Source organism: Dreissena polymorpha, chromosome 7 (assembly GCF_020536995.1).
Source record: "Dreissena polymorpha isolate Duluth1 chromosome 7, UMN_Dpol_1.0, whole genome shotgun sequence".
NCBI lineage: Eukaryota > Metazoa > Mollusca > Bivalvia > Myida > Dreissenidae > Dreissena > Dreissena polymorpha.
This window is the reverse complement of record NC_068361.1, coordinates 23,030,109-23,045,331: the sequence shown is the minus strand read 5'-3', so window position 1 is coordinate 23,045,331 and position 15,223 is coordinate 23,030,109. Positions and strand designations below refer to the sequence as shown.

General features: G+C 35.1%; 1 protein-coding gene across 6 annotated transcripts in view; it reads left to right on the top strand.

Annotated features, from left to right (window-relative positions):
* LOC127837725 (uncharacterized) overlaps positions 1 to 15,223 on the top strand; it is a 110,407-nt gene that overhangs the window by 72,440 nt on the left and 22,744 nt on the right. Inside the window, exon 1 of one of the 6 annotated variants that reach the window (XM_052365034.1) lies at positions 3,892 to 3,952. The exons of 4 other annotated variants lie outside the window; for them this stretch is intronic. The gene's annotated coding sequence lies outside the window, so the exon portion shown is untranslated. Of the gene's footprint in view, positions 1 to 3,891; positions 3,953 to 15,223 lie in introns of those variants that run through there. One more of the 6 variants, XM_052365032.1, reaches the window with a different exon arrangement.

The following is a 15,223-nucleotide window of genomic DNA, read 5'->3' as shown; positions in this document are numbered from 1 at the left end:
CTCACTCCGCATACAGTGACCAACTTGTACATATACAGCGATCTGCAGACCCCAGTAGCCTCTGTTTCAGTCTAGATGTCGCCTCAAACATGGCCAAACCCTTCGTCGTTTCCGGTCAGTCGTGTCACCAAGTGTCCACGTCGCATTTTGCTAGAGGTGACATCAATCTGACCGTCCATCAGTCTAAGCTCTTAATAGTCAACGTGATTACCTATACTTTGCATTCACTTCAACATATTGTCTATGTTTTGATATAATGTAAACTATGTGATAATGTTCGTTAATTTTAAATATGAAAATGTACTCGAATATCGACGTGCCATGTCTCAGAGACACCGCGGTTGACGTGGGATACACATACCTGGCAAAGCCATATTTTCATTAATAATTAAAATGTGCAAGAGTGTTCATGCGCTGTTAAAAACGACACGAACTTCTGGGTGATATATCTCTAACAGGCTGCGGTTAGTTTAAACGTGACATATCTCTAACAGGCTGCGGTTAGTTTAAACGTGACATATCTCCAACAGGCTGCGGTTAGTTTAAACGTGACATATCTCTAACAGGCTGCGGTTAGTTTAAACGCTTTCGAGACCGTTTCCTGCGTAGAACCAGTACTTGGTGTATTTAGGGAAATCTAAAGAACGCTTCCACAATGGAACTGCATGTTAGATAAATACGCTTTGCGGTTGGCTGTCTATTACTCGTTGAATGGTCGCGCTAGGGATCTCTGGCAGCCCCCGTGTTTGTGAAGTATTACCCTTGCATATATGTGTATCTAAGAAATAGTAAGACCCACCGAGGTCCCCATCGCATATTAGTGACCAGCAAGACTTGCGAATTTGACACATTTTTTTTTAATTACCAAACGTGAAATGGCCCCTTTAAATCCATCAATGGTTATTTCATATTAGTAATAATGGCTGATAATTATGTGATTCGAAAAGATTTTCAAAAAGTCAGCGTTGTTTGTACCAACAAATAAGTGGGATTAAAGCTTGCTTATTCGCGTTAAGTTTCGAGTGTAAACTTCCTGTTTATAAAGTTCACAAGTGTCGGGTTTATGTTTGTGAGCGATTGGAGCTATATTTCTGAGAAAACCGGGCTTAATGCAAGTGCGAAACGTGTCGTTCCAGATTAGCATGTGAAGACCGAACAGTTAAATCAGAGACGACACTTTCCGCTTAAACTGGACTTGAGTCGAGAAGAGACCAATTTTAAACGAAAAAATCCATCATGTTTGCTATTGGAAAGAGTCGTCCATTATTAGCTTGATCAGACTGCAAAGGCTATTTTAGGACGACACTTAACGATCATAAATTGAGCCAACTTGTTTTCCAAAATGCGGCTATACAATTATGCACCATACTTTACAAGTTCATATGATACTCGTTCTGAGAGAGCTGGACATAATGCATATGCGTTAAATGTCAAACCAGATTAGCCTGTGCAGTCTGCACATACACATCAAGGATGACGCTTTCCGCCTAAACTACATAAAAATTATTCGCTAAGGTGAGACCTCATTCTAACAAAAACTTCCATACAAGTGGAAAATGTCTTATCTGGGACGACACATTACGTACATGCACTAAGCTCAGTTTTCTCAGCACGAGGCATAAATGCTTCAGCTTTAAGTTTGTCGGCTAGTTGAACTTTACCGGTACGCAGTCATCATCATCATCATCATCATCATCATCATCATCATCATCATCATTATCACCATCATCATCATCGTCATCGTCATCATCATCATTATCATTATCATTATCATCATCATCATCATCATCATCATCATCATCATCATCATCATCATCATCATCATCACAATCATCATCATCATCATCATCATCATCATCACCATCATCATCATCATCATCATCATCATCATCATCATTTTCATCACCAACACCACCATCATCACCACCACCACCATCATCATAATAATAATCAGCATCATCATCATCATCATATGATTATAAATCGAACAGTCAACTACATATTATTTGCATATAATCTTGTTGGGATTGTTTTGAAGTGTTACACACTGTGTTAGAATGATATATTATGAGTGTAAAGTTGAATCAACATAAACAAGCTCTAAAGAAGACAATGGTTTTTGTACAAGCAAACCGGTCCCTCGAGTACATACTCCTATTGAGGGTATTGTTTAGCTGTGTGTGTGTGCTTAAGACAAGTGTTCTAAGTGAACATTTCTTCCTATCAATATACAAGGGGTCTAAAAGTTAAGTTTTGTTTTGGTTTACAAGAATAATCCCTACCTCAAGAGGTGATGTACGTGCGAAATACTTGCTATTTACTTCAGAACTTTACAAAACTTTCGTTTGCGGTCTTCAGAGTTTGATTGTTTATGAATAGTGTTATTTTAAAGAGACACTTACAACACATCCAACAACGCGTTTTATAAATGTAATAGTGTTCATGTTAAACAATCCATTTTTGTTACATGGTGTAACGCACACAGTGCCTCTGTCACAAACTTCATCATGTAGTATTTATGTTTATTTCTATTAAATGTTTAATGTTTGATAAAACATAATGACCAACCATGTCAACTAGAAGTGTGTTTGTGAAATTTCAATTGATAAGATATGATCATAGGTAAACACTGTTCACGTTTTTAACTGCTGAAGTGCATGGTGTCATAATTATAGTTTCGATATGAAATACATATTTTTTGTTTAAGGCGAGCGTTTAATTTATTTCTACGAATGAAAGTTATATTAATAGAAAACATTAGTAATATTAAATAAACTGCGTAAATCTTACCACTAGTTTCCCTGCCAACACTGTGTTTAAACTTCTACAGATAGCTTCCTAAACTTGAGAGTTGATTCAATAATACAACAAACATATAAATGCCTGAATAAACAGCAGTGATTCACGCGTCTCCACATTATAAACAAATCATTTAAACCAATACTTCAAGTATAATATCCAGTGCTTCAATTCAAAATATACCAATACACAATCTTTTGAAATAAAACTGAATGGTCTGATGATTTCTATTGATATCTTCGGTATTTGAAGGCGCAAGCATTTAATTGAATGGATTGTAAAACAATATTGTCAGGTTTCAACGATTAAAACTCAACTCCGTCAGGTACATACTTATTTTGAAAATGGGCAGAGTTATATGTGTTATCGGTTAAGTGTCTAAAACACTAAAAAATATTGGGACGGCGTTTTCAATGTAAATATTGCCTACTTGCACAATACAAAATTATTCCATCCAACTAGTGCAGCACTCTATGATGACATTTCAGTTTTTTCCACGAAGCTTGTGTCAACAAAGTGTTGATGTTACGGTAATTCTTCAACTCTAGATGTTCTGAAAAATGAGATTCTGCTTTGTGAAAGGGGGTTTAATGCGTGTGCGTAAATTGCCGTCCCATATTCATTTAGCATAAGCAGTCCGCGCAGGCTAATAATAGACGAAACTTTCCGCTGTTATGTTTTTTTTACTTTAATGTTTATTCATATCGAAACTCCAGTTAAGGCTGAAAGTGTCTTCCTTGGTTGTGCTGACTGCACAGGCTTATCTGTTACGACATTTTACGCACATGAATTAAACACCCTGTTCACAGAGCAATGCTAAACTGTTTAAAAAAACACCTTTTACGTTTTTTTCTCCTGCATCGCAAATGTATCCAGACACTAGGATACCATACCCCACAAATATTACTCAACCAGGCCAAAATATGGGGAAAATCTAGACGCCACATTGTTTGTCAAATCATCATACCGAGTTTTAAAATGCAAAAACAGTTCTGTATATTCAGGTCGCAGGTGAGTAACTGTGTTGTCCCTTAGCTTGATTATTAGTTGTATGTAACCTGACCGAATTTTACAACGCTATAATTTTTACAAGAAATCGTTTGGTCACGTTTTTCTTAAATTAAAAAACCCCTTTGCAAGCTAAGTTGTCCAGGTAAACAAATAGAAAGAGCATATTTTGATACATTATTATGTATTTGATTATTATACAAACTATTTTGATTAGACTGTTCAGCGATTTTCTTACTATTTTGCTGATAAGATTTTTTGTTCGTTCGTACTCTTACGTCTCAAGTTACGATTCGTTCCATTTTTGTGTTTCGGATTATCATTTGTTCAATGTAAACTCTCCGCTTAAATCTTATGTAACTCATCATATGTGTAATACATGAAAGATCCAGTTCCTATTTTATTTACCACTGTTTTGTATCATTTTGCTTGAATCTTATGTAACTCATCATATGTGTAATACTACTCAGAGGGGTTATGGAGGTTTCGGTAAATGACAAGTTCGGTAAATTGATTTATATAGTAAATGCCGTGGAGGTTTCGGTAAATTGGTATAAATAGGGATTATCGCACCTTTTGTCGATAAGCGTGCAGCGATTTTCCTTGTCCAATTGGGAAAAGTACCCGTACCGGTCCGATTGGGAAAAATTGAGTCGTGAAAACCTCAAAATTGGGAAAAATCGAGTCGTGAAATCCTGAAATTGGGAAAATCGCATCGTGAAGTTTGGGTCTTATTGAATACATCATACAGTTCATACTTAATTGAACATACCCATTTAAATAATCATTTGCAGGCATGCCTTAATGACCATTAAGTTATAAAGTTTATATAAATAACAAAATATTATAAAGAACACACCAAATCAATTACTAGTTGTTTTAATCTCTTTTAAAGCAATGTCTCTCTCTTTCATTTTTGTGAAAATTTCAACAATCTTTGATGTTTGATCATTACTCAGTTGCTTGCATCCCTCCCTGCACAGCATCATTATTGCTGTCAATGTGTCCTGTGATAGATGGTTCCGATTGGTTTTTTGGCATAATATTTGCTATTATGACTCATTTCAAACTACGATAAGGTTACAAACCGACGTAAAACAGTACGCTGGCTGCCTGGCAAAAGAACCGGAAACAGTAACAACTCTATTGATTGAATGCGCTGAATAATAAAACCCGAAATTAATCGAGCGCGTGGTTACACACAACTATACGATTTTCTTTGTTCGCTCGCCGAAAGTTGGTTTTTTTACGAAACTTTCTATCGTTTTGAGAAAAAATTCGGACGCTGATTGGGATTTTTCCAGATGCCGATTGGGAATTTGGGAATTTTCGCTCGATTGGGAAAGTACCGTTTTGGGAATTTGGGAATTTTCGTTTGATTGGGAAAGTACCGTTTACCGGTACATTATAAAGAAGGAGGAAAATCGCTGGCGTGTACATTAATTGAGTTGTTTGGCACTAATTAAATTATCTGTTTAAATGTACGGAGTTGATTTTATCAATTTAGAGATGTTTGCAAAGTGTTAATATTAATTATCCAGGCGTGCAACCTATTAATATTCTAATCAAGGGAGGTAAATTATATATTAAAAGTTTATCTTTAGGTCATGATCGTTTTGTATTTTATATATGTTTTTAAACAATTAGTTGATAAAAACCTTAATTAAAGCGTATCAGATAAAAAAATATAATAATCATTATTTATTATTACTATTATGTTATTTAAATAAAAGCACCAATTATAAAAACCAACAGTATTGCGTTATTTAAATCGTAAATTTACCTACAATTTCCTAACAGAATTCGTTTTTCAGGTGGCCCCGTTTTTCAGAGGTAGCTCATTCATTTCCCTTAATTCTTTACCGTAGGCATAGCATTAATAACTCAACTCAAAATTAATCCACAGTTTGCAAATAAATGCCCCTAATGTTATTGTCAGCCAATAATAGGTGTCATTAACACCTTGTTGTAGGTATACCACCTCTATAAAAACCAATTTACCGAACCCTCCACGGCATTTACTATATAAATCAATTTACCGAACTTGTCATTTACCGAAACCTCCAGCACCCACCCAGAGTACTCCTATAAATATGATTTACATCGACCTCATATCGTTTAACGTTATTTTGCAATAGCATCGTTCTGACATGAATTCATGTCGGAAGCTTTAACGGCATCAAATTCATATAACAGCACAGAATAATCATGCTATAAATTATTAAACATAAAATACAGTCGGTCGGGTTGTTCCGGATCACTAGCGTAAATAATGGTGCTAATATTTTTAAAAGAAAGCAATTGCTTTCAAAATACTTGGATTGTTGAGGCAAAATATTTCATCTTTCAGGCCATATTAATTTATTTATACTTACCAATACATTTCTGATGCCAATTTGAACTTATACACTTGGATAAAGTCGGCTAGTTCTGAATCGAGTGCGGTAATTTCGGATTACTCGGGCTATTTGAAAGATGTAGGTCAGGGAGCAACTCAAAACTTATTTTGACTTTCAACAATTACTTTGACTGTCAAAACAAATGATGCATGTATTTATTTAACATCAGTTAGGTTCGTTTTTTTCAGTTTAACAACTGTCTGACAAGTTAAAAACATTATAGGGTGTGCGTCTGTACACAAGACGAATAAATCTGTTGGAAAGTATTTATGTTTTGATTTGAAATGGATTCCTCTGTATTATTGGTTATATAAAACAAAAACAAATACTCAATAAAAGCAATATATTGATAAACTCAAGATACCTTATTGGGAAATAACATAGTATGATAACATTTAACAACAATAGGAATCACAATAATTCAAAAAAATGTATGAAAATGTGACATATATGCTTATGACTAGAACATGTTATGTATGACTAGAAAATATTTTTATAACTTAGGTCCTAAAAAATACAGAACTTTATATAAATGTATTTATAACAAGAGATTTGATACACGTGCATGCCAAATATCAAGTTTCTATCTTAAATATTGCAAAAGTTATCCCTAAACTTTAACTAAGGTTAAAGTTTTGGGACAGACTGATAGACAGATAGACAGACAGGCCAAACAATATGACCCCGATCATTCGATCCGGGGGCATAAAAATGACAACTGAACATAAACAAGTACCTCTGGAATGCATTACTAATAATAGGATCACAATAATGTAAAAATATATAAAAGTATCCATAAAGATGATAACATAAACCAGAGACGTAGATAACTATCTACGTCTCTGCATAAACCAGTACCTCTGGAATAAATTTGCTAAAGAAATGGAAAACAATACTAGATATCAAGTTACTTTCTTGGTAAATAACATAGTATGATAACATGTAACAATAATAGGATCACAATAATGTAAAAAGAATGTAATAAAAGTTTAAAAAAAAAACATAACATTAATCAGTACCTCTGGGATACAAATGGTAAACAAAATGGAAAACAATACTAGATATCAAGTTAAATTTTTGGTAAATAACATATTATGACAACATTTAACAATAATAGGATCACGATAATGTAAAAATATCTATAAGTATCCGCTTCAGCCTCTTTGCCAATGACTGTGCAGAGCACCTGTGCTTTTTAGGACCCATCAGTCCAACTTGACAATTACATGTATCTGACAAAATCACAGCATAAATACACATTAAAAATAGGATAAATATTTAAAATATTACCAATCTCCTTCCAGCATTACATCTTACTATTATTTATTAATCCATATATTTTTCTATTAGTACAGTTTTTAGCAATCCACTTGTTTTTTATTACTCCGCTATTATACCTTTAAATATTATAACTTATTACTACACACATAAACATAAAAACAAACCAAGATGCATGCAAAAAATAAAATGCTTACTGTATGTGTTAGCCTTGACCTTGTGACTTAGACCCGTAATACCTAATGCCTCATAACTGGTTTGCAAAATAGATCTCAATCAGATGCATGAACATGTAGAGTTTGGAGAACCAGGTCCATAAAGTTTCATTTCATGAGCAAGGTTAAAGTTTTGGGGCAGACAGACAGACAGAATAAACAAAATTCAATCTTAATCTCTGTATTTCTCGACATTGAAGTCACAAAATAGTATTGATTATATAATTCCAATGAAACAATATATCAAATTTATGTGAAACTTTTTTTTTTAACATTTCATATATATACAAAAACTTTTATTACAAACACAGTATTTAAACAATAAACAACTGTTTTGAGATTTTCCCCAATCAGCTGATCCGCAACTGACATGTACACAAGGTGCAATTTTCATGCTTTTATTTCCATAAATCTTTAACATATACTAAAATCAATCACAGGAATTTAAAAATAATAATAAATAAACAAATTCATACCAAATGTACAAGCATTTACCAAGGAAATGTGTTTCTAAATCGTCTTTCAATTGTTGACGCGTGTAATAGATAGACGGTGATAGATCCGGAACTACCCGATCGACTGTATAAACATTATTATGCCCCCCTTCGAAGAAGAGGGGGTATATTGCTTTGCTCATGTCGGTCTGTCTGTCGGTCGGCCCGCCACCAGGTGGTTGTCAGACGATAACTCAAGAACGCTTGGGCCTAGGATCATGAAACTTCATAGGTACATTGATCATGACTCGCAGATGACCCCTATTGATTTTGAGGTCACTAGGTCAAAGGTCAAGGTCACGGTGACCAGAAATAGTAAAATGGTTTTTGAAAGATAAGTCAAGAACGCATACGCCCAGGATCATGAAACTTCATGGGTAGATTGATCATGACTCGCAGATGACCCCTATTGATTTTGAGGTCACTAGGTCAAAGGTCAAGGTCACGGTGACCCGAAATAGTAAAATGGTTTCCGGATGATAACTCAAGAACGCATACGCCTAGTATCATGAAACTTCATGGGTAGATTGATCATGACTCCCAGATGACCCCTATTGATTTTGAGGTCACTAGGTCAAAGGTCAAGGTCACGGTGACCCAAAATAGTAAAATGGTTTTCGGATGATTACTCAAGAACGCATATGCCTAGGATCATGAAACTTCACAGGTAGATTGATCATGACTCGCAGATGACCCCTATTGATTTTGAGGTCACAAGGTCAAAGGTCAAGGTCACGGTGACCCGAAATAGTAAAATGATTTTCGGATGATAACTCAAGAACGCTTTTGCCAAGGATCATGACACTTCATAGGTACATTGATCGTGACTCGCAGATGACCCCTATTGATTTTCAGGTCACTAGGTCAAAGGTCGTCACAGTGACAAAAAACGTATTCACACAATGGCTGCCACTACAACGGACAGCCCATATGGGGTAGTGCTGCAACAATATACCGGTATATCGGTATATATCGCAATACGAAATCCGCATATTGTATTGCGATACGATTTTCATCATACCGGTACGAAAATTTTACAAAAATTCATTCACATTTCGTCCAGAAAAGCCATCCGAAATAATGATAACAAGGTAAACAAAACAAAGCAGTGTAAATATTTTTTTCGTAAAAATAGCATTCTGAAAGTTTATTATACGGAGTAGCGTTGTTACATCGGAGCATTCGTTCGATGCTTTTGAACAGATTATCGTTGAATTATTGCGCACAGCTGTAAATGTTTCGTTTGATTCTGAATTGAGCATTATTAAATTTGTAATCCGAATTTCGGAAATACGCTTCCAAATTTTACTGCTAATGCGACAATAAAAAATTCTAGCGTCAAATAAAAAGTTCTTTATCCTTTGTCTCAATAAAAAGCGCGCGAAAATTATACAGACATGTTAGAACGTTGCATGGAAAGTATGGGTGTATTTTGTGTTGTATAAAAACGGGAACATCACGTCAGGTGAATTACGCGTGTTCAGTGGAAAAAAACGCCCCGGTTGGACGTTATTTCATCACATCTTAAATAGTACATGTAACGAATGCCAAAATGTATTTGATACTTAAGAAAATTTGCGAATGTTTGTGTTTCTTGTTATTCTTGAGCACATTTATAGTAAATATATACCAGAATTTGCTTTAAAACTGGAATATACGGGATTATTGGATAATTGGCAAATTATAAATTTGGTACAAGTTAGCAATATATTGCGATATATTGCAATACAGGTTTTAGAACTGACAATATATTGCAATACGGTTTTTGGCGTATTGTTGCAGCACTAATATGGGGGGCATGCATGTTTTACAAACAGCCCTTGTTTTACTAATTGCATTAGAAGAATGTTTATACAAACTTACAAGTAATGATAGTCCAGACCTTTAAACACTACCACTGTTCAAATTCCATATTGTTGCCATATAGCACTGTGTAAATTGAAAGTTGCATAATGTTACCTCATTGGTCGGTTATAAATACATTATTTCTCTATATATAGTATTCGATTTAGACGAAAATAATAATTTACATGGAATGTCATATTAGTTTTCCATTAAAACTTTGATCTTGCCGTGTGTGTTTATGGACGTTATCAATAATGTTGTACTTATTTTTGTATTTCATTAAGAATTAGAACGTGTAGCCCTTTTTGTTAACTGTTTTTAGCAAACGATTCGCGGCTTATAAAGTTAAGACACGGAAAATAGTTAAAGCGACACTTTCATTTAAAGGTTTAATGTGAACAATATTAAATAAAACCTTTTTGGGTATTAATATATTTTATTGACATGTTAAATTCGATAACTGAAAAGGTGTTTAGTCTTTAAAAGACGTCGCTGATACATGTATTGTTAATTTCAATAACTGTTAATATTCTCAATGTTGTATAAGAAATTGAATAGTTTCACTGAGTTGTATTCTCGCCTATAATCCGATATCGTAAAACGCGCAACGGTAAAGAATAAGGTCTGAATAAGATCCGAATATCAGCAGCTGTGCCAGCTGGGAAGCCCCGTTTTGGCTTCAACAACCGCAAGCAAAACAACATACTTTTTATCCCCCGCCAGAGGCGGAGGGATATTGTTTTGGCGTTGTCCGTCCGTCCGACTGTCCGTTCGTCCGTCCGGTACTTTTGTGTCCGGAGCAATATCTTGGAAGTTCTTTGGTGGATTTCATTTAAACTTGGTATGAGTATATATATGCATAAGAGGATGATGCACGCCAAATGGCATTGTACACCATCTGTTAAAAACAGACTTATGGCCCTTTGTATCTTGAAAAAATGCTTTTTAGTGTCCGGAGCCATATCTTGGAAGTTCTTTGGCGGATTTCATTGAAACTTGGTATGAGTATATATATGCATAAGAGGATGATGCACGCCAAATGGCATTGTATACCATCTGTTAAAAACAGACTTATGGCCCTTTGTATCTTGAAAAAATGCTTTTTACTATAGGCACTTTTGTGTCCGGAGCCATATCTTGGAAGTGCTTTGGCGGATTTCATTTAAACTTGGTATGAGTATATATATGCATAAGAGGATGATGCACGCCAAATGGCATTGTACACCATCTGTTAAAAACAGACTTATGGCCCTTTGTACATGTATCTTGAAAAAATGCTTTCTACTATAGGCATTTTTGTGTCCGGAGCCATATCTTGGAAGCGCTTTGGCGGATTTCTTTGAAACTTGGTATGAATATATTACCGCGCCAGAGGCGGAGGGATATTGTTTTGGCGTTGTCCTCCGTTCGGCTGTCCGTCCGGCACTTTTGTGCCCTTAAGAACCTTCCATTGTCTTAGTTTTGTGTTATTGTCCTCCGTCCGTCCATCTATCATTATGTTCATCCGTCCAATTTGCACCCATCTTCAAACAAAGCATATGTTGCGGGGGATACCTTGGGCCTTTCAGGCCCTCTTGTTTAAATCTTGCACTTAGACTCCATGATCACAGAAATAACATTGAAATCCCCAAACCAAGAATATATTTGCATTTAGAGTAAGCAGTATGCACAAGTGTTTTTCCCAGGCCATTTTAGCGTGACGAAAAGCCACGCCGCCCTCCCGGATCGCCACGCTGCCCTTTTTAAAGGCAAATTTCGCCACGCGCCCTTTTTTTCAAAGGCAAATTTCGCCACGAAATTTGCCTTACGATCTAACTTGGTCCGCAAAAACAGCTTCCTTGATTGTCTGTGACGCTCCGACTGTGCTTGATTTACTCGAGAGGCGTCAATGTCTAATCGACTATATTTAATTGAGCAGATTTAATCTATAACAGTGCTCGATTAGGTCTTACTGGCTGCCCCAAAGCTGTGAATTAGGCATGCGTGAATAACTCCGTGTCAGTATCAATCGATAATGCCGGAGGCTATGTTATACCAAGCGCACTTTTCGCTCGGCAATGTGTACTCCTCCACGATATAATCATTACTTCGGAGACATTTGATGAAAAACTCGATGTTATTCTTGTGGCAATTGTGCTTTGCATGCATTATTCAGTTATATCAAAACATATTTTTTTACGCATAATTACTTTTAAATTCACAAACAAATTTATTCTTTATCGATTTCGTCTTTGAGATAATTAGATCTAATTATTGAAATAATTACCGAGACATATACCAATTTAACAAAATACTAATCGCGTATACGATTTAACGTTGCTATGCGCACCTGTCGCTTACATCATTTGACATTTTATCAACATGGCGGACTATACAGAATTAAATTGTGACTCGGCAAAAATGGCAAATAACGTCGTAAACGATCGAACTAACGATGGAGATTATACATTAAGAAGGAATAAATGAAATGTCTGTGATAATCAACGATGCATAAAAATGTTTTAGATAGCAACAACATAATTTATTTATTTGTAATCTACTCGGTGGATGTATGTCACGGAAACGAGTGTTTGCATATTGTTAGAGATCAATTTACTCGCAATTTTATTTTAAACATCTGTCGAGATTATTGTTAGAAAATGGGATAAGACAAACATGGTTTCATTTATATGTTAGTGGATCTGTGTATAATCAGATTCATATGCATATATTGCTTTATTATGTTTGTCGTGCTTTACAGTTTATTGAAACAGCATGGAACTTAAATGTTCATTGCAAGGTAAATATATTAATATAAATCATAGTAAGTTAAATACATCTATTACCATTAAATGTGCTTGTTTATATGTTATTTTTTCCACAACTGCTTCGTGGAGCAAATAACATGGAACGTTTTTGCCCTTTTTTGCCTAAACTGCGCGCTAAAATGCCCTTTTTGAAAGTAATGCGCCATGCCCCTTTGCCCTCCTGGGAAAAACACTATAAATAGGTTGATAGAACGAGAAAGGGTAAATTATCTAAAGGATTTAAGTATAGTGTATGTCCATTAATACAGTGTCGGAGGCTTTTTTTCGCTTCTAATGAACTATTCGATTATCAGTATTATGTTTCGAAGATTATTATGTCTCACTCATAATGAGCTTCTCCACCTTTATTCAAGATTTAAATTTTGTTCATGTACGTTTATGTATGTTTTGTCAAAGACCTATAGATATCTATAGGTCTTTGGTTTTGTTTACTTGTGAGTGTGTGCTTGTGAGCATAGGGCTGGTGCGTATTTCTGCATTTTTGTTTTCTTTTGGTTGATTTCTTATGAAAATATGTTGTTCTCGTGGGCCTCATATGGCGTTTTAGATCGAAATAAACACCTACCATATATTGTTTAAAAAATGTTTTATTAAAGGGGCCTTTTCACAGATTTTGGCTGTTTTGAAGTTTGTTATTAAATGCTTTATATTGATAAATATAAACATTGCAGGGCTCAACATTCACCTTAAAACCAACTTGCCCTGCCGGGCAAGTACTAAGAAAATCTACTTGCCCTGAACGTAAAGCCACTTGCCCAAACATTAAATATCACATTAACTGTAAACCTCATATTTTAATAAAGATCAAAATGATACCCCACAAAACCTTTTTTATGTTTGCACATTTAACAAAATGATTACAGGAATTAAAGTCTCATTAAGTCTAAATGTAGATTTGTTCCAATGTTTGCTTATTAATGAAATACACTTCAACACCGTTATTTCGAAGTCGTCGGGACCGTTAAAAAAACTTCGGATTAACGATAATTCGAAAAAAACATTTGACAGAAGGCTTTTTTGATTCTGTTAAGAACGTTGCTAACTTAAAAGCGTAAACTAGTCATATAGCAATAGATTTCCACTTGTAACAAACGGAGGAATAAAAAGATTCTTTTTCTTGTTTTTTGTATTTTTGTCTAATTACAGAACATATAAAATATAACGAATAGCACAAATTATCAGACATACAAACATATGAATACATTTTCGGAAATGAATTAACTTTTTTTTACCAATACGCAATGTCTCTCTGAACACCAGCTTTCGCACAGACGACAAAGGTGTAATTATCGGCTTTTGACGCGCCACAACAAAGTGTGAAAATACGCTCAGTATTTTGCAGTTTTGACTTCGGATTAAAGATTGATAATAAGGTGCGAATTATAGTGTTGGGACCGACTGAATCACTTCGAAATAACGATTTCTTCGGTTTAACGAAGTTCGGATTAACAATGAAATTTTACATTAAACAAAGAAGAACCAAAATCGGGACCCGAATAATACTTCGAAATAACGGTGACTTCGGCTTATCTGTGTTCGAAATAACGGTGTTGAAGTGTAATTAATCATTCTCCTCCACGTCTTCATCAGCAACTTAGACTTAAAAGTTACTTGTAAAGACAAAGCTAAATAAACTAGACATTTCAGAAAATTCTCGTCTGCTAACAGTACTGTGAACAACACGTGAACCGTATCAAAAATGTCAATTGACGTAAAGCAAAAGAAAATATATGTAGCAAAATATAATATATATATATGTACCGAAGCTATTTGTTGTTGTTTCAATATAGTTATATAATTTAAGTAGTTTTCTTTGTGACTGAAAACACCAACGATGTTATGTGTAACTGAATATAAATGAAAAAGATAAACACAATATTATTTGAAACTGATGTTTGGAATCCCAAGCCATTTACGGCGTTTCAAAAAATAAATTTGGAAATGCATGCGCACCATGCGTAGTTAGTTCGGACTTCCGCAAACAACAATCGCCGAGGTAAATTCGTGCATAAGGCAAATCGTTTGTGATTATTTGTACTATTTAGGCTTTAACCACAAAAACACATGTTTGTCTTTGTTCTTTTTTGCACTTGCCCGGGCGGACAACTAGATTATAAAATACATGTAACTTGCCCGAACCCAACTTTTACTTGCCAGGGTCAATCGGACAACCGTTAATGTTGAGCCCTGCATTGGATCTAAAAAGCTCCAGTAAACAATCAAGAATAAAAGTTATTAAAAGGGAAAAAAAAGTAGCCCGCATCAGGGCTCGAACCAGTGACCCACGGAGTCCTGGAGTAAAAACCACTTAGACCGCTCGGCCATCGTGCCAAGTATGTATAAGCGACCTATTTTAAACTTTATATAAGCAATCTTTG